Raw genomic sequence first — 27,855 nt, 5'->3', positions numbered from 1 at the left:
GCTCAAAAGGACCGAATGGAAATTAAGCTAGATGTGGGTGACGTTCGCTTTTATTTGTAGTGTGGTGTGTAGGTGTCAACAGTACTTTCCTGGTGCCTACTCCGGGTTCCCAGCTATATCTAATAATTAAAAGTATAATTTTGGAGGGTCCCGTGGATGGTTCAGCGGATAAAGAATGGTATGCCACCAAGCCGCCGACCTGAGCCCCATCTTCAGAAGCCACAAGGTTTGGAATGCCCCCCCCCCCCCCCCCCCCCCCCCGACTTCCCCAAGTTGTTCTCTAGACTTCTAGACGCAGGACGCATGGCTCAGCGGTTTAGAGCACTGGGTATCCGACCTCATCTTCTGACCTCTGCAACACACTCTTAATGCACATACATACATGCAGATAAAGCACTCATACGATAAAATAGAAGCAGGATGGTTACGAGCATCTATGCTACATAGCTACATAGCTAGTTTGAGGCCAGTCACGAATACGAGACTGTCTGAAAAAGTAATGAAAAGTGGGAGGTGAGGAGATAGGTCCACTTGTAAGATTGCTTGCCGTGCAATTGTCAGGACTCGAGTTCAAACCCTATCATCCACATTAAAAAATTTATTAAATATACAATATTCTGTCTGCGTGTATGCCTGTACCAGACCTCATTACAGATGGTTGTGAGCCTCCATGTGATTTCTGGGAATTGATCTCAGTACCTTTGGAAGAGCAGGCAATTCTCTTAACCTCTGAGCCATCTCTTCCAATAAGAGATTTTTTTTTAAAGGCCAGACATGAGGCTGACAGTGGTGGTACATGCCTTTAATCCCAGTACTCAGGAGGCAGAGGCAGGCAAATCTGTAAGTTTGAGGCCAGCCTGGTGTACCGAGTGAGGTCCAGGGAAACCCTATCTTTAAAAAAAAAAAAAGCCAGACATGAAGTGACCCCCATGCTGTGGAGAGAAGAGGTTAGGAGTTACAGCTGGAACTTGCTGACTTCCATCCCTACTCAAAGCTCATTGAGAGTCATCTGGGAAAGGGAACTTCAACTGAGAAGGTGTCTTCATCAAATTGGGGCCTGCTGACAATCCCGTGGATCATTTCTTGATTAATGATTTCTAAGGGAGGGTTCAGACCACTATGGCCAGTGCCACCTCTGTTCATGTTGTGTGAGATGGTACAAGGAAGCAGGCTAAGAGAGCCTGGGAGAGCAAGCCAGTAGGCAGCACTACTCCATGGCCTCTGCTTCACTTCCTGCCTCCAGTTCCTGCCTTGGATTCCTCCCCCGACTTTCATTTATGATGGACTATAAACTTTTATTATTATTGTTGTTGTTTTTAATTTTATTTATTTAAGATTTATTTATTTATTATGTGTACAGTATTCTCAGTATTCTGTCTGCATGTATGCCTGCAGGCCAGAAGAGGGCACCAGATCTCATTACAGGTGGTTGTGAGCCACCATGTGGTTGCTGGGAATTGAACTCAGGACCTTTGGAAGAGCAGGCAGTGCTCTTAACTGCTGAGCTATCTCTCCAGCCCTGGACTATAAACTTTAAGGGGAAATAAGCCATTTCCTCTTCAAGTTGCCATTGGTCATGACCTTTATTAAACTATAAAAAGCAAAGTAATATACAAGGCAACCAGGGGCAAAGATGTGTTGCTTTTGTATATGCTGTATTTGTTTAATTTTGTAAAGATGTGTTGCATTTGTTTCACCTTGCCTGCCTAAGGCACTTGATTGGTCTAATAAAAAGCTGAACAGCCAATAGCTAGGCATAAGAGGGAGAGGCAAGGCTGGCTAGCAGAGAGAATAAATAGGAAGAAAAGTCTAGAAAATGAGAGAAGAAGAAAGAATAGAGAATTAGGGAGATGCCGGGGCAAGAAGCCAGGCAGCCAACAGCCAGCAGACATAAGGAACAATAAAAGTAAGATATACAGAAGGAAAGAAAAGTAAAAAGCCCTGACACAAAAGGTAGCTAAAGAGAAATGGGTTAAGTTAAAAGGAGTTTGCCAGAAATGAGCCTAGGCTAAGTTGAGCATTCATAACTAATAAGAAGTCTCCATGTCATGATTTGGGAACTGGTAGGTGGCCTAAAAGAAAAAGCATGGTACATTTTGTCGTTCTAACATGAGGCCTGAATTTTCACATAGGGCCTGAGAAGGTTAAAGAAGAGAGAGAGGAAAAAGGGATACAGTTCCTTTAAGAAGCTCTGCCATATAGCAGAGCACTTAAACAGCTAGTACATTAAGTAGAAACAAAAAGCTAAATAAAAATGCCTGCCACAGTGCAGGACACCCACTTCTTAGAGCTGAGGGGCTTGAATGGAGTTCCTGGTCACAAACCTCCAGACTGGGCCGGCAACCTTAAGGCTGTGACCTTAAAAATCCAGGCAGGGTGGAACCAGCTGCCGAGGCTGCAGCAGAGAACCCAACAGTAGCTTAGCAGTTTAAGGTTTTGCTCATGTAGACAGAAAAGGATAGAGATGCGCAGTAGAGACAGATCCAGATGGAAAAGGCCTCTAAACAGGTTACAGTATGTTTAAAATGCGCATAGGTTTAAGAAAGAAAAGAAAATGAATGTTCGGTCATAGAAAAATTAAATAGTTTATAAATAATAATAATAATAAAAATAAGCCATGTAGAGTTGGGAAATCCACAGGGAGTTTGGCTCTTGTGTAGTATTGTGTTGTCTTCGAATTTTTTGATTGCTGATAAGCAAGCAACAGCTGCTGGGAGACATGGGATTGTGAAGGGGATTGCTGAATTAAACCAGCCTATATACTTTAGGAGTGCCTTAACTTTAAAGTGGAAATCAAAAAATGTATTGCTTTGTGAAAAAGGTTATGGTTTTGTTTCCACAGCAAATGAAAGACTGTGGATTCATTCAAGTTTGACAGAGATCAGGTTTGATTGGGGAAGACCCCCTGAAAATCCTGGCTACAGATATAATGAACTAAACCTAGAAAAACTACAAGGCAGGTAATGTTTATTTTACATGCTCAAACATAAAACAAAAAAAAATCATCTTTGGCTGGCTTGTGTGCAATGCATAGTCATACTTGTGTTAATGCAGGTATGTATATTACCTTTGACAGTCTGTGTGTTTTCAGAGCAAGGGAACGAGACACCAATAAAAATGAGTGGTCCAATTAATCAGCATCTCAGAATGCCTCTGTTGCAGTTTCCTAAGAGTTCTGCATCTAGAACAGCTTCAAGGCTGCTGGCTGAGATGGTCCAGCCTCACAGGCTATTCTAGCCAGGACTGCAGGTAAGCCTTGTCATTTCCCATTGCACAGAGACTGAACAACAAATGTTATAACTAATTTCCTTAGGACTTGACTATTATCTCAATTTTCTCAGGTTCACTAAAGATTCCTTTGTCCACAGACAACAGAAGCAGTTTAGAGAATACAATGGTCACATTCCCAAGAGGTAGAGTGGGTGGTTTTGGTCATTTGGTGGGTTATGGATATTTGTCATTATTTAGTGGGGATATAGGATAAAAGACAACTATTAACTTCAAATATTTTGCATTGTTATAGATTTTAGTAGCCAGGTGGTGGTGGCATACACCTTTAATCCCAACACTTGGGAGGCAGAGGAAAGCGGACATTAGTGAGTTCAAAGCCAGTCTGGTCTATAGAGCAAGTTCCAGGACAGGCTCCAAACTACACAGGGAAACCCTGTATTGAAAAACAAAACAAAAAAAAAAAATTAAGGGCTGGAGAGATGGCTCAGAGGTTAAGAGCACCAGTTGTTCATCCAGAGGTCCTGAATTCAATTCTGAGCAATCATATGTTGTCTCACAACCATCTATAATGGGATCTGATGCCCTCTTCTGGTATGAAGTCATATATACTTGTTATATAAATTTGAAGTTATTTTTGTTATAGGTATATACAGTATATCTTTCTACTCTTTTGGGATATTGTACTTATGTAACTCATTTAAGAATGCAGATTAGCAGTTAGTCATCTATAATAATCAAACTTACAGTGTGTTAGTTATGTTTTCAAGGTTAAACAGATATATTTTAGATAGATGGTTTTCAGATACTTCACAGACCTACAGAATATGACATTTAAGATGTTTAATAACCCAGGGCTTTTCATGACAGTGAGGCAGGTCTGCTCCTGGTAGCACTGATTTACTTCAGAGAAGATGATGGGCATTGAAAAACCTCAATATGGAGTTTGCCTTTATTATGGCAAAGTTAGTCACAGGGTAAAGAAACTACTCTTGCCTTGACGGCTGACAGTATGCTGTACAAAGTGGACAAGCAGGACACAAAGGGAAAAAAAACCCGAACTTTGCCGAAACAAGGCAGACAGTCCTTTAGAATTCCTGCTTTGTAGACAAGTCTGCCAGATATTCTAGGCCTGTAGGCCAAAGATTAGTTGCCTCAACATTGCAGAGGAACCTTGGATGACTGGCCAGGCAGTCAGATGCCTGTCAGTTCTTTAGTTTTGGAAGTGGCTTGCACTGTACTTCTGGTTCACTCAGGTAATACATCCTTCTGGGATCTTTGATGGAGTTGAAGACTAGATAGATACAGTTTCTGTTTTCCTTAGTTATAGTAGAAAGTAAATTAGATACTGAGCTATAGACTCATCAAGATAGAATAGATAATAAAGAGAATTCTCTGAATTTGCCAAATGCAAATTGACTGGATATGTAACTGTAATCCTTACTTGATCCATGACAACTCTTATAAAGGAAAACGTTTGAGTAGCTTATAGTTTCAGAGGTTTAGTCCATTATCATCACAGTGGGACATGGTGGCTGGAGAAGGAGCTGAGTGGAGAAGGAGCTACATCTTGATCCCAAAGGCAACAGGAAGTGGTCTGGGTGTCACACTGAGTGAAGCTTGAGCAAAGGAGACCTTAAAGCCCACCCCCATAACAATACACTTCCTCCAACAAAGCCATACCTAATAATGCCACACTCTATGAGTTTATGGGTGCTAATGACATTCAAACTACCCCACACCTCAAAACCAAAGTAAAGACAAAAAGGGGAAGGAGGCTGGTAGGAATGTAACTCAGTAGATGGGTGTTTGCCTATCAGGTGTGAAGAGATGGGTTCAGTCTCCAGTACCATGTAAAATTGGGTTTGGTGGCATACAACTGTAATCTTAGCACTGGGGAGGTAGAGGAAGGAGGATTCGAAGTTCAAGGTCATCCTTAGCTTCATAATGAGTTTGAGGCTAGCCTGAGACACAGGAAACCTTATCTCAAACCTAGTAAATTATAGAGAACCCCCAGAAGCTCTTGTTAGTGTGGATTACCAGTACTGCTAATTACCGCATTGCAAATTAAAACCACAGTGGCTTTAACATTTCTGTTACTTCATTAAGCAATAACCCATTATATGCTGCTTCATAGCAATTAGAGTCATTGAAGCTGTAATTTTAATTTTTTTGTTTTGTTTTGCTTTTTTCAAGACGGAGTTTTTCTATGTAGCCCTGGCTCTCTTGGAACTCATTCTGTAGACCAGGCTAGCCTCCTTTTGCCTCTGTCCCCCAAGTGCTGGGACTAAAAGCATGTGCCACCATGCTCGGCTTCATAATTTAAATTTTCATTGTAAAAAAAAAACAATTTTCCAAAGCTAAATAAACATAGACCATTGATGTTGTTTTATTTTGGCAAAAACATTAGCGCCCGACCAAACAGACGCAGCTGGATTAGCATGGCTGTTTGTGTGCTCACCGGGGCGATGTCCTTTCATTAAGTGTATGACACAACTCAACTTCCCACAGGCAAGCACTGCAATTGAAGGTGTCTGACCCTCTAGACCACACTTTGAGTGCACAGTGAGAGAGTGATGGCAAGCCCCAGCACTGCTGCTTCATTTCTGTTCTGCAAATGAGGAAACTATGGCTAAGAAAGAAGAGGGGTTAGCCTTAACCCTAAGGAGTGAGAGGGGCTAGCCTAAGGAATGAGAGGGGCTAGCCTGAGGAATGAGAGGGGCTAGCCTAAGGAGTGAGAGGGGCTAGCCTGAGGAGTGAGAGGGGCTAGCCTGAGGAATGAGAGGGGCTAGCCTGAGGAATGAGAGGGGCTAGCCTAAGGAGTGAGAGGGGCTAGCCTGAGGAATGAGAGGGGTTAGCCTAAGGAGTGAGAGGGGCTAGCCTGAGGAATGAGAGGGGTTAGCCTAAGGAGTGAGAGGGGCTAAGCGCCTAAGGAGTGAGAGGGGCTAGCCTGAGGAATGAGAGGGGTTAGCCTAAGGAGTGAGAGGGGTTAGCCGAAAGAATGAATCTCTAACCCCTTTCCAAAAGGCAGGCAGATGCTTAAGATGAACAGAAGGACTTTGGGGTTTCGCTAAGGCATGGCGTGGGGCTGATTTCATGACGTTAGAAATTCAATGCAGGAAGAAGAGTTCTCTGCCAGCCCTGAAGTCTAGAAAGGCCCAGAAGTGGGGAATGAAAAGGCTGAATTTAACCTTTGAAAAACCATTATGACTACTGGTTGGGTCCCAAAGAAGGGGAATTTTCAGCTGAAGGGAGGAGGAAAAGTTAGATGCTAGTTTTGAATTTCTGGAGGGCTAACCAAACATTTGGTTTACAGAAAGAAAACCTAGCCCTCTTTGATCCATCTTTAATTATAGATTCCCAGTATTCTGGAGACCAAAGGAAGAAAATAGCAGCGAAAGGTAGACACAGGAAGTAGGGGCGGGATCAAATGAGATGAACGAAGCCCAAATTGCAGATCTCTGCCTTTTGTTTACGCTGTCAGTGGCTGAGCCATTTTATGTTCCCTCAAGCAGAGTATAACGCTTTTGTTTCTAACTAAACAAAACACTTTATTTAGTTCTTTGCTAACACTTATTGTGCCTTTCTTTTTATTTTAGCCACCCTAGACAGCAAAGTGATAATTCATTGAACGTTTGATTTGTGTTGCCTTAACGGTTCATTATGAATGTTGAGCACCTCTATATTCCTATTAGCTATTCTCTTTGGGGAAATGTCTGTACAAGTCACTTGTCCATTTTTCGTTTGAGTTATTGGACTTAATGGATCTTGAAAGCTCTTTATATATTCAGAGCCTTAAAGCTTCACCAGATAGATATAACACTTGTCTTAATTAGGGTTTCTATTGCTTCGATGAAACGCCATGACCAAAAAGCAAGTTGGGGAGGAAAGAGCTTATTAGGTTTACATTTCAACATTGCTGCTCATCACTGAGGAAAACTACAGACACACCTGAAGGGCAGAGTGTGGCTCAGTGAACTAGGCTGCCTGAGACACCCCTCTGAGGCTTCGCCCATATTCACACAATATTTGACGGGCTCTCCCACCTACTGCATCCAGTCCTGATACTTAGTCCTTGAAATGGTACGTCTTCTCTCTTCCTCATTTTTTTTTTTTTTTTGCTTGTTCGACTGTAGATTTAAGATGAGCCTTATTGCCTGGTGGTAGTGGCAGAGGCAGGCAGATCTCTGTGACTTCGACGCCAGCCTGGTCTACATAGTGTGTTTCAGAGCTACATAATAAGACCCTGCCTTGAAAATCAAAACAAAACAAAAAAGATGGATCTTCCTATGTACTCTGGGCTGGCTTTGAATTTGTAATTCTCCCACCTCTGACTCTAAAGCACTGAAATCACAGACATGCTCGACCATGTCTGAGCAAAAATACCGCCCAACTCTCAAAACAAGAAATTAGAAGGAAAACATATTTCTGTCCTTTCCTGGAGTCAGTCATAGACACATAGGCAGGACCCTCTTGGTTTAAGTGTGCAGGATGAATAACATGTCTAAATGATGTTACCCTGACAGCTTGAGGTCAGGGACCCCACAGAACTCTCTAGATGTGCATCTGGTGTTTTGTCAAAATGCAGCATGGAAACCCTACAGGCACCCGAACCATGGAAGTTTTACATTTCATTCATATAACTGAAGTTTTGTTGACCAAAAGTGGCTGAGGTGTCCCCAAGGCAGTGGTTTGACAGTTTGGTCTCCCCAAACTCACCCTTCACTCTGTGTCTGACTTCCCCAGGGCAGAGGCGATTCAGCCACCCACACCAGATCTGTATCACTAAGGCTGATGGTCCCTCATCCTGGAAAACAATTTTCCACTTTACAAAGCACTTTTGCAAACGTTTATCTCCGGAGCCACAGCCCTGTGATGGAGGCAGACTGTTTACTGTTCTTATCTATCCTTTACAGATGAAGAAACCCAGGCTCAAAGAGGTTACCTGACTTGTTAGAGGAGGAGCAGGCATGGCCTGATGAGCTGGGCTAGGAGCTTTGGCTTCTATCAGGAAGAAGATGCACTCCCTCTGTCTGCACCCTCCCTCTGCATCCGTCCTCCCTCTGTCTGCACCCTCCCTCTGCATCCTTCCTCCCTCTGCACTCCCTCCCTCTGATCCTTCCTCCCTCTGCACTCCCTCCCTCTGATCCTTCCTCCCTCTGCACTCCCTCTGTCTGCACCCTCCCTCTGCATCCTTCCTCCCTCTGATCCTTCCTCCCTCTGCACTCCCTCCCTCTGATCCTTCCTCCCTCTGCACTCCCTCCCTCTGATCCTTCCTCCCTCTGCACTCCCTCCCTCTGATCCTTCCTCCCTCTGCACTCCCTCCCTCTGATCCTTCCTCCCTCTGCACTCCCTCCCTCTGATCCTTCCTCCCTCTGCATCCTTCCTCCCTCTGCATCCTTCCTCCCTCTGCACTCCCTCCCTCTGCACTCCCTCCCTCTGCACTCCCTTCCTCTGATCCTTCCTCCCTCTGCATCCTTCCTCCCTCTGCACTCCCTCCCTCTGCACTCCCTCCCTCTGCACTCCTTCCCTCTCTCTGCACTCCCTCCCTCTGCAGCTCCCCCACTCTGCACTCCCTCCCTCTGCACTCCCTCCCTCTGCACTCCCTCCCTCTGCAGCTCCCCCACTCTGCACTCCCTCCCTCTGCACTTCCTCCCTCTGCGCTCCCTCCCTCTGCGCTCCCTCCCTCTGCGCTCCCTCCCTCTGCGCTCCTTCCCTCTCTCTGCACTCCCTCCCTCTGCGCTCCCTCCCTCTGCACTCCCTCCCTCTGCACTCCCTCCCTCTGCACTCCCTCCCTCTGCACTCCCTCCCTCTGCACTCCCTCCCTCTGCACCCCCTCCCTCTGCACCCCCTCCCTCTGCACTCCCTCCCTCTGCACTCCCTCCCTCTGCACTCCCTCCCTCTGCACTCTCTCCCTCTGCACTCCCTCCCTCTGCACTCCCTCCCTCTGCACTCCCTCCTTCTGCACTCCTTCCCTCTCTCTGCACTCCCTCCCTCTCTCTGCACTCCCTCCCTCTGCACTCCCTCCCTCTCTCTGCACTCCCTCTCTCTGCACTCCCTCCCTCTGCACCCTCCCTCTGCAGCTCCCCCACTCTGCACTCCCTCCCTCTGCACTCCCTCTGCACTCTGCCCTGCCTGCTGCTGGCCCGAATTCTTAAAGAGATCATGGTGCCCCTGAGCATCTATCCCTCACCAGCACCGCTGCAGAAATCACTGCACCTTGAGCAGAAGTCAAGGACTGCTGAGAAGCCAATCATGATGTCACTGTGTCCTGGCACTGAGGCACTGCATGGCTTTCAGAGATCCTGTCTGGCATCCTAGGAGCTGGAGGGTGCTAGTTTTTATGTCAACTTGAGGCAGCCTAGACTCATTTTGGAAGAGGACTCCTCAATTGAAAAAAAGTGTTCACCAGCTTGGCCTATGGGCAAGTCTGTAGTATATTTTTATTAAGTAGTGATTGATATGGGAGGGCTCAGTGCCACCCCTGAACAGGAGGCCCTAGGCAAGAAGGCAAGCTGGCTGGGCAGTGGTGGCACATACCTTTAATCCTAGCACTCGGGAGGCAGAGGCAGGCAGATCTGTGTGAGTTTGAGGTCAGCCTGGTCTACAAGAGCTAGCTACAAGACTCCAAAACTACAGAGAAACCCTGTCTCAAAAAACGAGAGAGAGAGAGAGAGAGAGAGAGAGAGAGAGAGAGAGAGAGAGAGAGAGAACACAAGCTGTAGCTAGATAGTGGTGTGCATGCCTTTAATCCTAGCACTTGGGAGGCAGAGGCAGGCTGATCTCTGTGGGTTCAAGGATAGCCTGGTCTACAGAGCTAGTTCCAGGACAGCCAGCACTGCACAGAGAAAGCCTGTTTGGAGGGAAGAAGCTGAGCAAACCCTGAGAAGTTAGCCAGTAAGCAGCACTCCTCCATAGCCTCTGCCAGCTTCTGCCTCCAGGTCCTTTGGTTCCTGCCCTGACTTCCCACATGCTGGACCACAAGCTGTAAGATGAGATAAACCCTTTCCTCCACAAGTTACATTTGATCATGGTGTTTTAATAGACATCCCAATTAAGACTCCCCACCTGCCCTCCAGAGTAGGAATTATCACTTCTATTTTACCAAGGAGAAAGCAGTTACAGATAACTAGCTTGCCAAAGTGACCTGGGTACTTGGAAAAATTACTTGTGCTCTGTGTGTGTGTGTGTACGCATGCATGCATGCGTGCGTGTGTGTGTGTGTGTGTGTGTGTCTGTGTGTGTAGACTAGAGATAAATACTGGGGCCTCTTCCTCAAAATTGATCTCTACCTTTCTTTTTTCTTTTCTTTCTTTTTTTGTTGTTGTTGATGTTTCCATTGTAAATTTTCTTTTTTTAAAAAAATTGTTACTATCAATGCATGCATGTGTGTGCACATTTGAATTCCACAGTATGCTTGGAGAAGTCGGAAGATAACGTGGTGGAGTTATTTTCTCCCCTTCTATCTTCACGTGAGCTCTGGGGGTTGAACTCAGGTCACCGATCCTGCTGGCAAGTGCCTTTAGCAGCTGAGCTTGGAGCTTCCTGATTCAGCAAGGCTAGCTGGCCAAGGAGACCCAGGGCTCTCCAGTGCTGGGATTCCAAGGCTGCACCGTGACACCCGGCTTTTTGTGTGGGTTCTGGGAGGTTCCCCTCAGGTCTTCATGCTTGCACAGCACATGCTTCACTCTTTATTTATTTTTTATTTACTTATTTATTAAATGTACATTGGTGTTGTCTTAGGGTTTTTATTGCTCTGAAGAGACACCATGACCATGACAACTCTTATAAAGAAAACATTTATTTGGGGTGGCTCACTTATAGTTTTAAGAGGTTCAGCCCATCATCAGCATGGCAGGAAGCATGGCGGTGTGCAGGCAGATGTGGTGCTGGAGCTGAGAGTGCTACATCTTCCTGGTGACAGGAAGTCAATTGGAGGTCACACTAGTGAAACCTGAGAAAAGAGACCTCAGAGCCCACCCCCACAGTGTCAAACTTCCTATTAGTGGCTCTCCCTTTAGGGCATTTTTTTTCCCAAACCACCACAGGTGTTTTGCCTGCATGTATGTCTGTGAGAGGGCGTCGGATCCCTCAGAACTGGAGTTACAAACAGTTGTGAGCTCCCGTGTGGATACTGGGAATTGAACCCGGGTCCTGTGGAAGAGCAGCCCAGTGCTCTTAACTGCTGAACCATCCCTCCAACCTGTTAAATACTTTATTGACTCCATCATCTCCCAGCCCTAAAAATTCCCCAGCGTTGTTGGGGATGGTTCATAGTGCCTGGGTGCTGGCTCCTCCACCAGCTGGTTGACTATGACCTGCAAGCCTGGAGTCTGAAAATTCTGAGGATTCATGTCAGGGTCAGCAAAGGTTTGACTGACATCAAACAGATCCAGGAAGTTCCTAGAAGGTACCAAAGCTGTAGTGAAGTAGGCAGAAACTGCACTATGTCTGTATGTCCCATGATGCCCGAGGGAACCGTGCTCTCCTCCCAGTATTCCTCCCTTTGGAGGTCTTGGCAGGTGAGGCTCACCATCTCTCATGACGGACTTCAGAAAATAGGGTAAGGGACTGGGGGGTGGCTCATTTGGTAAAATGCCTGCTGTGCGACCATGAGGGCCTGAGTTCAGATTCTGCACACCTATTAAGAGGAAAGTTGACTCTAATCCCTGCACTGGTGGGAGAACTGAGGCAGGAGGATCTCTGGAGCTAGCTGACCCACTAGTCGAACTAGATTCAGGGGAGACTCAGTCTCAAAAACTAGGTGGAGGGTCTGGGGAGATAGAGGGGCTGGAGAGATGGAGGAGGGGCTGGGGAGATGGAGGAGGGACTGGGGAGATGGAGGAGGGGCTGGGGAGATGGAGGGGCTGGAGAGATGGCTCGGCAGTGAAGAGCACTTGCTGCTTTTCCAGAGGATCTGAGTTCAGTTTCCAGCACCCATGTCAGGCAGTTCACAACAGCATATAACTCTGTTTTAGGGGATTAACCCTCTTCTAGACTCTTCTGGTAATCACACATACACATAAATAAAAATTTAAAAATGGAAGCATCTTTGGCCTCACTCCATACACATATGCACACACCCACATGAACATATACATTGTACACACACGGAAAGAAGGAAGGATGGAAGGAAGGAGAAACGAGGTATAGCTTGCTTAAGGTTACATATTCCTGGTAATGGGGGTTCTTGAAGCCAGTTTTGTATCTCCTGGCTACCAGGCAACCTGTCTCTCCTCTCTTTCTTTTTCACCATCCTGGCATTTACTAGAGGATTCTACAGACCCAACTCAGATTCTCCAGATCAATAAAAGCCCCAGGCCTGCAGGATGAAAACAAGGTTAGAGCCCAGAGCAGCCACGTTGCATCTGCTGGAATGTGCTAGATATGAGAGATTCCGCTCCAACAGGGGAAAGCATAGCACGGTTGGAATGGAAATGCACAGTCATCCAAACAACGAGTATTGGGCCACACCCTGCTCCCGCCTGAGCCCACAGGCAGGGCACACTGTGTACTGAGTCTTCTAGCCAAGGGCAGTGCTTGCCAAGTTGAGGCAAGGGTTGCTGTCCCAGGAACTTACGCCATCTCTCGGGTGGATCCCAAGGTTGTCAAGGGGAATAATGTATGGGTGGGCATAGTGGGGCTCAGAGTAGAAGACAGGCCAGACTACCAGGAATCTAATTCCCTGAGCAAGGTGTGGACAAGCCACTTGGCTTTTTATCGATCCATCGAGTAATTTATTCTCACATATCCACTCGACGGCAGTCCTGACTCCAGGCTCAGTGCTGAATCAGGACTCATGGAGCGCCCAGCTGGCTGTGGGGCCCATCTGCCTTAGCATCAACTCCTTGCCTACTGGATGGTTCTGGATGGGGCCATTCATCTACAGTGTCAGTGAGTGGCAGTGTATGTTGGGTTCCGTCACCACCCTCTCTTCCATAGCTCTCCATTTCTCTTGGAAGCTTTGAGAAGCCCTGTGAAGGTCCTGGAGAAATGGTTCAGCAGTTAAGAGTACTTGTCATTCACACCAAGGATCCAGGTTTGATTCTCAACACCTACGGGACAGTTCACGGCTGCCTCTAACTCCAGTTTCAAAGGATGGATGCCCTCTTCTGGCCTCTATGGGTACTGCAGACACATGATGCGTAGACAGACATGCAGGTAAAACACCAGAACACATAAATAAACCTTGAGAATAAAAAACAAAAAGTCCGGTAGAGCGTTCTTCTCATCCACCTGCTCCCTCTCACTTTCTCCTTGCTGTCTGATGGCCATGCTTCTTCCTGTCACAGGGCCATTACACAGGCCTCTTCTTTTTTTCCTGGTTGTTCCTTTCTGGCAAACAGATATCCAGGTGAAGCTCAAGATCCCTCCTCCTGTTGTCACACCCTTAGTGTGGGTGATCTGATGTCACACTCTCAGGCTTCTTCCTAACCAATAGCATGCAGCAAAGGTGCAGGAGGCCATTCCTGTCCTTAAGTTACATTAGACTTTTTACGGTCAGTTCATACTCTGCTCTTTGGGGGGGGAGGGATAGATGTTTCCTTTATATCTTCCCTAAAAAAGTCGCACAACAAGCTCAGGAGCAGAGTGTTCACCTAGAAAATGTTGTAGTCCCGTGTCTGTGTCCAGTCCCTGCCTCCCGGTCACTGACTTGGAAGAAGGAAGCTAGCTGCCAGGTGAATGGAGTACCAGCATTGTAGTAGCGCTGGCCTTACACCTTGCTTCAACACTAGGGGGCGCTCTGAGCCAGGTTTGCATGAATTCTGCTGTAGACCTTGAGCACATAAATTAGGGAGCTTGACAGTCAGGGATGGGAGTTTTCAAAAAAAAAAAAAAAACGACTGCTCTGAATCGCCTACGATCCTCCAGGTCACTGGAATAAACTCATTCGATCACCAAATTTGAGCCATCAGACTATTTCTTTGGTCTCTACCTTCCTCATTTAGGGGTAAATAGATGCTTTTTTCTGTCTCTCTGTCTCCCTCTCCTCTCTCTCTCTGACAAGATCTCATGTAGCCCCCACTAGTTTCTAACTCCCTCTGTGGCTGAGGCTGGCCTGTAACTCCAGATCCTGCGGCCTCCACGTCCTCAGTGCCAGGCTTGCAGGGGTGACCACTATGGCTGTAGCTCGTTTTCTTGTTCGTTGGTTTTTGTTTTGGAGACAGGATTTTACTGGAGCACAGGTTGTCCTGGAAACTCACAGTCCCGGGTCAGCTTTTTGAGCACTGGAATTTTAGGTGTGAGCCACCAAGCCCAGCCTAACAAATGTTTTTGTTTTTAATGTTTCCTCAAAAAAAAAAAATCCTGAAACAAGTTCAGCAGTAGAACACTTACCTAGCAAGTATAGGCTCTGGAGTTTGGTGGAGGTGTGTGTGGCACGAACTAAACCATGCAGCAAGGCTCTTGACTCCGTGAGTCCTACATCTGCCAGGAGATTTAATCCTGCCAACAACCAGAGTGAACCTGGAACTCATCCCTCCCCCGTTGAGCCTCCTGACTGGCGCCTTCCCCGACGCCTTGCAAAGGACCCTCTGTGCAGAGACAGCTGGAGTGTAAACTGTTTTTGTTAAGTGTATTGCCCTCTCATCTTCCAAACGCCCTGTGAACTTGGCTCTTCGCCCTAGAGGCCGCTCAGGAACCACCCATGATCCTCTTCCTTCCTTCCTTGTTTCTACCCCATCTGGAGTCCTTTCCTGGGCAGCTCTCAGGGCACAGGAGCCTGTCCCCAACACGACCAGTTCTAATTGTGTCACTGTTTATCCACCATCTAACTTGTCACCAAAAGCAGATCCTATGAGAGCAGGCTGTGTCTCTGCTCTGCACTGCTGGGGCCCAGCACAGTGCCTGGCGTGTACAGCTACCCATCTTCTCTCTTTCTCTTTTAAAATTACGTCTGTCTGTCTGTCTATCTGGAAGGAGATATACATGCCATGGTAAATTCACATGATTTTCAAAGGTGAAGTTCAAAGGACAGCATATATGTGTGTGTGTGTGTGTGTGTGTGTGTGTGTGTGTGTGTGTGTGTGTGTAACACACACACATATATTCTTTCCTTCTATCTTGTGGGTTCAAGGATCAAATTTAGTCTTGGCAGCAAGAACCTTTACTCACTGAGCCATTTTGTCTACCCTAATTCCCTCCTTTTGTTCTGCTTTGAGACAGGTCTCACTGTGCATACCTGGCCAGACAGGGACTTTCCATATAGATCAGGCCAGCCTCAATTCAGAGAAATCCACCCACCCCTGGCTCCAGAGTGCTGGGATTAAAGGCACATGCCACCATACCTGCCCCAAATGGCTGCTTTTGAGTAGATATGTATTTATCGCGCAGGGCATTCTGGGTGAGATGGGGTGGAGATTGACTAGGGGCGGTTAGAGGCTACAATGGTCTAAGGAGAGGCTAGACCACGAACCCTCAGATTTGCCTTTACTGCGTGTGGCACAGGTGAACACGTCAAGTGTGCTTAGGGTCACTCACGATCGTGAGAATTCACTTTTGGTAGAGCAATGGCCCTAAGCCACCTCCCGGGCTTGGCAGGAGTGTGATTCCATCAAAAGTTCCAGGCTCTTTCCTCTAGCACAGGAACACCTTGTATTCAGATCTGCAGGCAATACACTTGGCAATCTCTCATTATTGCACTTTCAGGGTCAGAGGTTGGAAAACTTGGAGGGAGAAGGCAGGCTGCAGGGAGGAGGAGATAGTCCCGATGTGGCCATCGTAATGAAGGCCCACGAGTCAGGCTAGGGGGACTATGCCTGCAGTCCTAGCCAATGGAAATGCCAGGTTAGAGACAGACTTAAGCCTAGAAGTTCCAGCCAGCCTAGACAAGAGGAAGACACCTAAAAAAAAAAAAAAGGAGAGAAAAAAAGAAAGATCCAGGAAATGCTAGTACGTCAGAGTTCAGTGTGTGGGTTGTGTGGACCGGCCTGTGTCTCTTCAAAACTATCGCTTGTGTGTGCTTGGCGGTAGGTGGGTGTACCTGTGTGTACACATGTGTGGCCACAGGTCAACCCTGGGTGCTTTCCTCAGCCCTCCACTTCTAGAGTTAAGATCTTTTTTGTTTGTTTGTTTTTTGTGAGACAGGGTTTCTCTGTAGCTTTGGAGCCTGTCCTGGAACTCACTTTATAGACCAGGCTGACCTCGAATTCACAGAGATCCTCCTGCCTCTGCCTCCCGAGTGCTGGGATTAAAGGTGTGCGCCATCACCACCCGGCTAGAGTTAAGGTCTTTTCATCATCCTGGAGCACACTGATTTGGTGAGGATGACTAACCAACAAGTCCCAGTGATCTTTCTGCCTCTGCCTCCCCAGTATTGGGATTCAAGGCATGAGCCATGAATTCTAGGTATCTTAGTTAGGATTTTATTTCTTTGAAGAGATACCATGACCACAGCAACTCTTATAAAGGAAAACATTATTTTAGATAATTTGTTTTTATTTTATGTACAAGTGGTTTTTGCCTGCATGTATGTCTGTGTGAAGGTGTCAGGTCTTGGAATTACAGACAGTTGTGTGCTGCCATATGGGTGCTGGGAATTGAACCAGGGTCCTCTGGAGAGTAGCCAGTGCTCCCAACTGCTGAGCCATCTCTCCAGCCCCATAAAAGAAAACATTTAATTGAGGCTGGCTTACAGTTTCAGAGGTTTAGTCCATCATTGCAGGAAACATGGCAGTATGCAGGAAGACATGGTGCTGGAGGAGCTGAGAGTTCTGCATCTTGATCCACAGGCAGCAGAAGGAGTCTGAGTCCACACTGGGCATAATCTGAGCATATAAAACCTCAAAGCCTGCCCCCTTACCCCAGTGACACACTTCCTCCAACAAGGCCACACCTCCTAACAGTGCCATTCCCTGTGGGCCAAGCATTCAAACACATGAGTCATTGGGGGCCATTCCCATTCAAACCACCACCACACTAGGCTTTAAAACACACTACCCCTTGAGATTCGTATGCTGAAGCCTAGCCTGGTATCTTTGGAGAAATCTATAGGGCCAAATAGATTATGACCAATGGACTCCTAGGGAAAGACTCTAGCTGGCGGCTGCTGCTCTGAGATCAGAAAGATGCCAGACTTCTCTGTTCCGGGTGAGGACACAGCCAGAAGGCCGCTGGCTACAGCCAGGAAGATGGCCTTCCACCAGGGGCTCCATCAACTCGAACTGACCACGGCCTTCCAGGACCTGGAACTGTGAGAAAATGATTTCCATTCTTTAACTCACAGCCTGTGGTTTTTGTTATGACAACCAAGTAGACTAAGACAGCAAGGTACAAAATCTCTATTTTTACCAACATTTTTGTCTGTTTCTTGAGACAAACTCATGCTATAGTCCAGACTGTTCTGGAGCTTGCTATGTAGCCCAGATTGGCCTTGAACTTCTAAGAACCAATGTTCCTCAGACTCCTGAGGGCTGGAAATATTGGTGAGAGCCGCCATGTGCATGCTGGGAATTGAACCCTAGTTCTTTGGAGGAGCACCCAGGCTCTTTTTGTTTGCTTGTTTTGGTTTTGGTTTTAAAACACAGGGTTTCTCTGTGGAGCATTAGTTGTCCAGGAACTCACTCTCTGTAGACCAGGCTGGCCTTGAACTGAGAGATCCTCCTGCCTCTGTCTCCCTAGTGCTGGGATTAAAAGCAGCACCACCACGCCTTGCATCCAGGGCTCTTAACCTCTGAGCCATCTCTCCAGCTCCCACCTGGTAGATTTCTTGCCTCAAAAGAAGAATGAGGTTCAGGTGCAGACCTTTATCAGCCAACAGTAGCACTGGGTGATTTGATGATCCCACCTCACAATGAGGATTTGAGTCTTAGGAGCTCTCTGAGCATGCATGTGCAACTCAGCCTCACCGCTGGGTGGCGCTAATATAGCAAAAATCAGGAAGGCAGCCGGCTGAGAGAGGGCAACAAATGCTTTTTCATGGTCTGTTTTTTTTGGTAAGAATAAATCGAGTGAATCTTAACTTTTTTGTTTGTTTGTTTGAGACAGGGTCTTTCTACGTAGCTCATGCACTACCACCCCCAGCTGAATCTTAATTTCTATCCAAAAGGGCAAGCCCTTTGTGTGTCGGCGAGACAAACTGCTCACGTGAGGAATTCCCTGCTTGTGGAGCCGTGTTGGTGCTCAGAGAGTTCTGGCATTTGTCTCATTTCAGATTTTGAATTTTCCGGCTGGGGACACACCACTTATGTGCCTTTTCTGACAGCCCCTATAACAAATGGACACAAAATGGCACTTAGTCACTTTTCACTTCGGGATGAGGTCTAGGTAAGGGGGACTCTGCAGGTGGTCATGCTAGGTAGGGGAACGAACCTTGAAGAATGGAGAAAACTCAGTTCAGATCGACTCTGTCAACCCGGATCAAGACTTCAGGGGTCTGATCCCAGGCGATTCATTCCCAACAAACTTAAATACAGTATAATATGGAAAAAAAGTTTTGGGTGTAATATAGTCCCTGGTGAACAAGGAAGTATAATTACATGGAAGCCCCACTCAGGCTACGTGTCATTTCTTCCAAGAAGACGGGTTCTAGAGCTAGGCTACTTATACTAGCTTAAGGGCCTAAGGAAGGGTCTGGCCCGGTCTCAATCATATCGAAAGCGTAGAGGTCATTTGAACCGTTAGCCACTTGGGTCCTGGTTGTAGGACCTGCAGGTTGATACGGCGTGGCCCAGCAGATAATACACATCACCAGGCTGTCAATCATCTTCAATTCTAGCTTTCTGGATGGGAGAGCAGGTTTTTCATCTTTCCTATTGAAAAGACAATCCCAGTGCTTAGCCTTCCTGGTTTCTCTGGAGATCTGTGGGCACACGGACCTTGGTGCTCTGCTCCCAACATCTAGGTATGTTGTCCAGTCTGTTCTTGAACTCGTAGGCTCAAAGACATCAGACGCCCTGAATGCTAGGATAACAGGCATGCACCACTGTGCCCTGTGGGTGCTTCAGAACAACAGATACCCAGGCATGCACCGCTGTGCCCTGTGGGTGCTTCAGAACAACAGATACCCATTCTCTCACAGCTCTGGGATCTGGAGGTCAGAGATGAGCTTGACGGGTTGACAGGATTCGTTCCTTCTAGGAGGATCTGAGGCCTGAAGCTCTGTTCTGCCTGTTGTTAGCTCAGGTCCACCCACTGTCCCTGAATTCCTTGGCTTGCAGGAGCATCTCTTCATTTCCAACATCATGGTGTGCGGTACGTGCCCCTCCTCCCCTTGTGGGCCACCAGTCACACTCCGGTGTGACCTTACCTTCACTAATGAGACCTACAATGACCCTATCTTCAGTACGCCCATGTTCTGAGGTACTGCAGGTTAGATTTTTCTTTTTGTTTCACTTTTAACTTTTTCTTTTTAGAATGGTCTTATGTAGCCCAGGCTGGTTTGAATCAACTAGGTAGCTGTCTTAGGGTTTTATTGCTGTGGAGAGAGACCATGACTATGGCAACTCTTATAATGAAAAACATTTTTTCTTCATCTATTTATTTTACATTCTGGCCGCAACCTCCCCCCATCCACTTCTTCATGTCCCTCCCCCATATCCCATGCTCCCCTCCCCCATTCGCTCCTCTTCCGTCTCCATCCAGGAAAGGGCAGGTCTTCCAAGAGTATCAATAAAACATGGCATATCAAGTTGCAGTAAGACTAAGCACCTCATGTATTAAGGCTCGGCAAGGCAACCCAGTATGAGGAGTAGGGTCCCAAAAGCCAGTAAAAGAGTCGGAGACAGCCCCTGTTCCCACTGTCAGGAGTCCCACAAAGAGGACACAAGCAATACAACTGTCACATATATGCAGAATGCCTATGTCAGTCATAGCCTATGCAGGCTCCCTGGTTGTCCGTTCAGGCTCTGTGAACCTGTGAGCCCAGGGAAACTGGCCTGGTCTCCTGGGATCAGATTGGTGCCTTGCCCAGTTGTCATCAGAAAGGTGCCATCCAGCCACTGATGGAGGCAGATGCAGAGACCTATAGCCAAACATTAAGCAGAGAGTTTGGAATTCTGCAGAGGAGGAGAAAGGAGTGTAGAAGTCAGAGGGGTCCAGGGAAGGCTCACACAATCAAAGAAAAATATTTAATTAGGACTGGCTTACAGTTTCAGAGGGTTAGTCCCTTATCATCATGGCAGAAAGCCAGGCAGCATGCAGGCAGGCATGGAGCTGGAGCTGAGAGTCCTACATCTTGAACCACAGACAGCAGAAGGAAAAACTGCCACACTCGCTAGACTTGAGCTTCTAAGACCTCAAAGCCCACCTCCACAGTGACACTTCCTCCAACAAGGCCATACCTCCTAATAGTGTCTCTGTATATGGGTCAAATATTCAAACACATGAGTCTATGAGGTCATATCTATTTAAACCACTACAGCAGCTGAGGATGATCTTGACCTTTGAATTTCCCACCTCTCCCTTCTGTGTGCTGGGACCAGGCATACACTGGCATGCCTGGATTTTGAAGATCTGGGGACCGAAACCTTGCAAGTGCAAGCACTCTGTCAGCTGAGCGACACTTCCAGCTCCAGGAATTAGAATTAACATCTCTTTTAGGTGGACACAAACCCTAAGGCCCTAGAGCGCTGCCTAAGCCCCCTTGCTGGCCAAATTCAATATTCATTCTCCAGACCTCCCCACAGTTAATGCGTGTATGCTTGTTAGAGAATGAGACGATCTCATCTTGTTTGTCTTCCCCTATTCCCAGCAAAGGGTATGTGGTGATGTCAGGCAGCCATGTAAACGTTAGCAGACCTGGAAGACACTGGGGCGGACTCCTTCCTCATACTCAGCAGCCTGGAAAACCAAGGACTAAGACTGCAGGACTCTATTGGCTGGTCAGAGGGATGAGACCTGAGTCCTCTGGCCCTGGGAGATGTGACAACATGAACTGTCTGGAAGGTTATTAATAGACCTAGTCTGGAAATCCCAAGTCTCATAAGGTCCCTGTCTAGCAGGAGGCTTTCTGACAAAGTCTAGCGTATATAGCAGTGAGCCCAAGGTTCTGTCTCAAGGCAGAAGGTGAGGACAGACAGCAGAAATCGTTCTCTGATCTCATTTACGTGTGCATATGCCCATGTGCCTGCACTTACAGGTGACACCATATACACAGACACACAGAGATACACAGACACGGAGATACATACAGACACACAGAGACATACACAGAGATAGACAGACATACAGAACACACACAAACATACACAGACACACAGGCACACACACAGAGACACTATTTTCTTTTTCAATACAGGGTTTCTCTGTGTAGCCCTGGCTATCCTGGAACGCACTCTGTAGACCAGGCTGGCTTCTAATTCATAGAGATCTGCCTGCCTCTTCCTCTGAAGTGATGGAATTAAAGGTGTGCACCACCACTGCCCAGCTATTCTTTTTAAGTAAATCCAAAGAGGCACCTGAACAGGACAAATTCACTCAGGAAAAATTACCTGTTCTAGAGACTTCACAAACAACATAAGCCCTGCCTAAAAAGTAGACAGGTGAGTGGCCCTTGGGGACCATTGTTTACTCTCACGACTTAGGAGTGTGCTCTGCTCCATTTGGCAATAAAGACATCATTCAGCGATGTGTCTGGTCTCTTTACACAGAGCTCTCAAGGATGGAGAAGCAGAGGTGACTCCAAGATCCCAGGGCAGGTGCATCCCTCAAGGAAGATGTTGTATGACCAGTTTACTGCTTACTCTGGTAGGGAAGAGACTAGTGAATCTGGTCAGTTTCAGGGACTTCCTGAATTTATTTGTTTATCTTCCTGTTTAAGGAGGGTCCTGAAGCTATTTTGAATTGCTTATTGCTTAAGGAGGTTCCTGCAGGATGGGGTGTTTCCGGGAAGTTACACAACAGGAGGTCTGTGAGGTGGTTACATTTTAGAAGCTGTGGTCATGGTGGCTAGTCTGGGCATGGTGAGTAAAAATTACTGAAAAGAACTGCACTTTCTGCTAGACTAGAGCTTTGGTGATACAGAGAGGTTGGAATGTTGCGGGTCCAGAGCCAGGTTGTTTTGTGGCATCTTTATGCCCTTGAACAATAACTGAGACTGCCTGCCCTGTTCTATCTGGCCTAATATCTTTGTAGCCATCCCATAAGTCACTGAGGATGCCTTAACAGACCCATAGTTTCCAGCCAGCCAAAGACCTGATTGTCCTTAGACTAGCATTTTAGGCCTACAGCTGACAGATTTTTTTCCTCCCTCCTTTGCTGTAGCCTGTTTTTTAAAAAAATATTTATTTATTTATTATGTATACAATATTATGTCTGTGTGTATGTCTGCAGGCCAGAAGAGGGCACCAGACCCCATTACAGATGGTTGTGAGCCACCATGTGGTTGCTGGGAATTGAACTCAGGACCTTTGGAAGAGCAGGCAATGCTCTTAACTTCTGAGCCATCTCTCCAGCCCCTGCTGTAGCCTGTTTACCTGGAAGAATTTATACTTGAAAAGCGCCTTGACTTATGATTTGGTTCTGTTGCTATAAAACCTTCATCAAGAGGCTGGAGAGACGGCTCAACAGTTAAAGAGTATTTACTACCCAGACAGAGGACCAGGGCACAGTTCCCAGCATGTACATGGTGGCTTACAATTTTCTAGAACTCTAATTCTAGGGGCTCTGACCCCCCCCCCTTTCTGACCTCTGAGGGCACCAGAAACACAAGTGGTGCACAGATACACATACAGGCAAACATGCATAAATCTTAAAAACAAACGAAGCAACACAATTTCGTCAAACTTATCATGTTGGAACATGGAATAACCTATACCTGTGTTCTAGGGCTAGGGCTGCTCGTATTTAGCCCGAGGACAAATCATCTCTGACACCCCCCCCCCCCCCCTTTGAGGTGAGAGTTGTAGTTTTTGCGCAGCAGCTGCGCGGCACTCAACAATGCTCACAATGACTCCGTGAGGCCGGCATTTATAGACTTTAATTCCATGGTTTTTGGGCTTTGGAGAGATGAAGTTTCAGTGCGGCCTCAATTAGTATTTATGTTTTTCAAAGTTCCCTGATCTGGTGAACTCAGCCCCATCCGGAGAAAACTCAGCCTGGATCAGCATACCGAAGGTGTAGGTGCAAGCGCCCCGCCCTAGCGCTCTGGCCGGGGTTGAGTCTACTCAAAGCGGTTCCTCCCTAGGTTCCAGAGCGCGCAGGAGGAGCTGGCGGTAATTGGTTCGCGTCGCCGGAGCTCCGGCTTCGCCCCGCCCTAGTTCTCATTCTGGCATTTCTATTGGCCGAACGGCCGTGCGCGCAGAGCTGGCTGTCCCTTGGGCTCCGCCCCTCGAGCTCCGCCCCTCGGGCTCAGAACTTGCACCGGGTACCGGCGGCTACTGAGGGAGCGTGACTGCTGGGCGCAGGGTTCTAGGACGCTTTGTCTCCGTAAGTGCAGCGTCAAGCGGCCCACAGGCTTCGCGCCGCGCAGAGTAACGGTGGCCAGAGGCCGAGAGTGTCGGGCTAGGGAAGAAGGGAAAGCAGGGTCCCAGGCTTGGCTGCGTCCTTTCCCCTCCCCCAAGGCACCTGGTAGCACTGAGCCGCGGCTCGGACCGTGTTCTGAGTCGTGGACTCGCCCGTCTGAGATCGCTCGGGGGAGTGGGCGGCTCGTGGTTAGCGCTCCCGGATAGCCCACTTCCGTTTCCCCAGGGAGACGCCCGTGCCCACGGGGAGAGGCAGCTGCGCATGTCGCTCCCGGAGTGTACCTCTCCGCTCCTGGCAGCGTGGGACGCCCCCTGCTCTGTTTGCTTTCTTTGCCCCAGTCCCTGCCTGCCAGGCCAGCGCGGGGCTGGAGATGAGCAGCCACTGGCAGCGGTCGTGGGGTCCCGGGGAATCCTGTCTTTGGCCACTCTGTACAGTCATGGGCAGGTACGATCCGAGGATGCTCCTGCGGGGCTACCCAAACCCGAAGACTCAGAAACCAGGCGCCGACACGTCGGGCTCACTCTCCAGCCTGCCTGCTCTTTCCCCTGGGTGGGAAAGTGGGTCAGTTCTGTTCTGGTCTCCAGTGGACCTTTGGGACTGCTGGGGTGAGGCTAAGCACTGTGCCCCTCACCTCCCCACATCAACTCTTCGCCTTGGCAGGGTTCCTAAGGCTGGCTGGAGCCAGCGGTGGGGCAGCTCATGCGCATGGCTCCAGAGGCTCTGGTTGCTCCGCAGAGCGGCTGCCAGGCTCTAAAGTTCCCGGTTGACCACAACAGTAACTAAATATAGGACCATCTGGTGCGGCCGGAGTGTCGCAGTGTTTTCTTTGTAGAGATCTCAGGGCTGCAGATAAGGTGGTAAAGTTCTGGCCCTTAAGGCTAGGTCAGTACTATAGTCAAGGTTTAAGTACCCAAGCCCCCATTTGGTGATCTGGCAGAGAAATCGCACAGAGCTCATAGTCCAAGCTCCATCTAAGCAGAATACCATACACACCTTCAATTTATTATGTGAAGACTTCGAGTCTTTCCTGTTTGATTACCTATTGATTGTCATGCCTTAATGTGGGAAGCCCTTAATGGCTTGCAAAAACGCTTCCCCAGAAGTGATTTATCACCAATTAGTTTTTCTAACAGCACCGTTGAGGAAGGTAATGTTTCCTTCTTACAACTGGGGCTGCCCCACGTCATTGAACACTTTGCAGAATTCTTCTCGGGTTAGTTGTGCCCCTCAGAGAGCAACCTTCTAGGCTTTCTCTGGTACGTCATTTTTTTTTAATATTTATCTATTTATTATGTATACAATATTCTGTCTGCATGTATGCCTGCAGGCCATAAGAGGGCACCAGATGGTTGTGAGCCACCATGTGGTTGCCTGGGAATTGAACTCAGGACCTTTGGAAGAGCAGGCAGCGCTCTTAACCACTGAGCCATTTCTCCAGCCCCTCTCTGGCACGTCTTTGCCTCCCTGTTGCTGGCACCCAGTGATTCCACCCATGGGGTCTTGCCTCAGGCCTCCACGCCCCCCCATCCCAGGCCATAACTGTACTGTACTGGCCTGTGACTGGCTCTTTCTGCGTGCCTGTGGGAAGCTTGTTTATCAGTCATGGCCAATCTGTGGCCTGGGGGGCCCATTTGTCCCCGGGGGAGCGATGCCCATGTAGATGAGAATGCCATGTTGCAGTGACAAAAGGTGGTGACGCCTCTAGTCCCTATCCTGTCTCTTTTTGTTGCCCAGTGTGGATTTAATAGATGGTGACGAGAAGATTTCAAATTTAAGCATGTGCTGGGTTTGTATTACAAACTCGGGGAAGGGCAGCTGAGCAGTGGGAAGAGTTGGTTCTCTGTCCAAGCACCTTGGGCTTTGGAGTAATTGCTTTGGTGATTTTGTCCTCCTCTTCTGTTTTTTTTTTTTAAAGATTTATTTATTTATTAAGTATACAATGTACTGCTGGCAAGGAAGGCACCAGGTCTGATTACATTACAGATGGTTGTGAGCCACCATGTGGTTGCTGGAAATTGAACTCAGGATTGCTGGAAAAGCAGCCAGTGCTCTTAACCCTCTGAGCCATTTCTCCAGCCCTCTTCTGGTTTTCTTTTTCCTCCTTCCCTCCCCTCCCTCCCTCCCTCCCTCCTTCCCTCTCTCCTTCCTTCTTCCCTCCTTTTCTCCCTCCCTCCCTTTCTCCCTCCCTTCCTTCATTTTTTTGAGACAGGGTCTTGCTCTGTAGCCCAGGCTGGCCTGAGACTCACAATCCTCCTGCTTCAGCTTTCCTCATGTTGGAGTTATTGATACGTGTCACCATGGCCAGTCTCCTTGAAAGTTTCCAAGTCTCTCCCACACAGTGGCTGGGATTGGTGGTACCGAAGCAGCCCAGGCCCCTGTGGACTATATAGCTTCTGTTTTCCTCTGACTCTTGCCACCACCACCACTATTATGCAAAGGGTTGACCAGATCTCTGCTTCTGGAAGTCTACAACCTAGACCTGTGGGGCTGGCCTGGGGCCCATGGTTTGTGCTGGTTCCAGAGAGATGTCTAGTGCCTTGATTGTTCAAATAATGCTGATGTGCTGATTGTGAATGAACTCAGATTGTTTATATAGATTGGGGAGGGGGCAGCCCACTGTCCTGCCGCTTGTTTGGCTTGGGCAGTTATCTGCTTCTCTGTAAAAACCTGCCTGTAAAACTGCCGGTCCTGTAGCCCTTCCTTATAGGACCGGCTATGCAAGCTGGGAACTGGCCTGGAGACTTAAAATCTCATACACACACAGACACAGACAGAGTGACAGAGACACTGGTCATCCTTGATACAACAATGCCAACTTGATTGAGCTCAGGGGCAACTTATATAGGGCTCTGGCCACACCCCCGCTCTCAGGATCTTTCAGCTGCAGACCCATCAGAACCCACGCCCCTGCCATCAGGGTCTCGTGCTCACAGCAGCTGCAGCCTGCTTAGAGTAGAGGAAAACAAGTTGTTTACAGGAAATTCAGGGTCTACTAGCTCCCAACACTTCTCTTTTTAAAACATTGAAATGGAAAGAAAAACAAAAACCAGTTATGTGCCCCATCCCATGTCACCCATTCCTCACCAGTACTACTGGGATTAAACTCAGGGCTAGGAGAAGGGTCTGAATTGCCCTTGAACTTGCTTAATAGTCCAGGCAGGACTTGAACTTATAATTATCCTGCTTCAGCCTACTGAGTAGCTGGGCTTACAAGACTACGCCACTAGACCCAGCAAGGACAAATATGTTTTTCTTGTCTTCCATCCCAGCCTTTTTCTTTGAGCTTCCATTAGATATTAAATAAATCCATTTGTTCCAGCCTTTGGGGCCACAGGCGCCAATAAGCGCCATTGGATCATTTTCTTACTGCTTCTTGGTAGGGCAGGAGTCCACTCCAGCCCCCTCCAGCATGTTCTCCCTCGGCTCTGGAGCCCTGGTACCCTATCTTTGCCCTTGTACAGAATGTGACTTGCCATCTTTCCATCGCACAGTCTTGCCCGTTTTGTCATCTGGATTGGTGGAGCAATTCTCTTTTGTGGCGAGAAGAAGCTTTAGGTGACGTGTGAGTGGCTACTGGGCCAGCAGTGAGCATGGCGAATGTAAGTAGCTGATGTTTTAGATTTCCTTTGGACAGCCTAGGATGTATCTGTGCTGCACCCAGAGCATCCTTGAAATAAGGGAGTCCTTCTTCCTAGTAAGTCTGACCCACATTGTGGGGTGTCCGAGTTTCTATTCCTGGTGGTTTTCCAGGAACTTCTTCCATCAGTAGCCTGCAGCAACATCGCCACCTGGTAGCATCTGATAGAATTGCAGGCACAGTGGTTAATTGACCGCCTAGTCTCGTCTTCTGGGAAGCACAGGCCCTAGGCATCTTGGCAATTTTTCTTTCCATCTTTGTTTTTGAGTCCAGAATTGTCCCGGTGCTGTTCTTTAGCAATTTCATCTTCAAAAGAATCACAAGTCAGAACTAAATCCTGTCATTATTTTTATTCTTATGTCCTATATACCTAACATAAATATCTATGATTGTTGGTCATGAGTATTGGTGAGGGGAAAGGAGAGAATCTGGCACAGCAAGAATAGCTAGCTCCAGGCTAAGAATTAGGAGACTTGGGATCTGGTCTCTGTTTCCATCTAGCCTGCTGGCCCCCATTCCTTGATCCTCAGTTTCCCTGTTTATGAAGAAGTTAGGATAAATGACTTCAGAGCCAGCGAAGTGGCTCAGTA

At 47.7% G+C, this 27,855-nt stretch overlaps 1 protein-coding gene and 1 long non-coding RNA gene across 5 annotated transcripts in view; both read left to right on the top strand.

Moving 5' to 3' along the window:
* Positions 1-23: 23 nt before the first annotated feature.
* On the top strand, positions 24-3,595 carry LOC142853672 (uncharacterized). The gene is made up of 3 exons (XR_012911234.1): positions 24-226; positions 2,843-2,960; positions 3,092-3,595. It is a non-coding gene; the product is annotated as an uncharacterized LOC142853672 (long non-coding RNA).
* Positions 3,596-23,494: 19,899 nt separating this feature from the next.
* Positions 23,495-27,855, top strand: part of Lrrc20 (leucine rich repeat containing 20) — a 96,325-nt gene continuing 91,964 nt past the window's right edge. For 2 of the 4 annotated variants that reach the window (XM_075980168.1, XM_075980163.1), the window contains exon 1: positions 23,495-23,592. The gene's annotated coding sequence lies outside the window, so the exon portion shown is untranslated. The remainder of the gene's footprint in view (positions 23,593-27,855) is intronic. The other 2 variants (XM_075980166.1, XM_075980167.1) reach the window with 2 other exon arrangements.

This window comes from Microtus pennsylvanicus, chromosome 7 (genome assembly GCF_037038515.1).
Source record: "Microtus pennsylvanicus isolate mMicPen1 chromosome 7, mMicPen1.hap1, whole genome shotgun sequence".
Taxonomy (NCBI): Eukaryota; Metazoa; Chordata; class Mammalia; order Rodentia; family Cricetidae; genus Microtus; species Microtus pennsylvanicus.
Note: the sequence above shows the minus strand (reverse complement) of the source record. Positions and strands in the feature narration are given on the sequence as shown.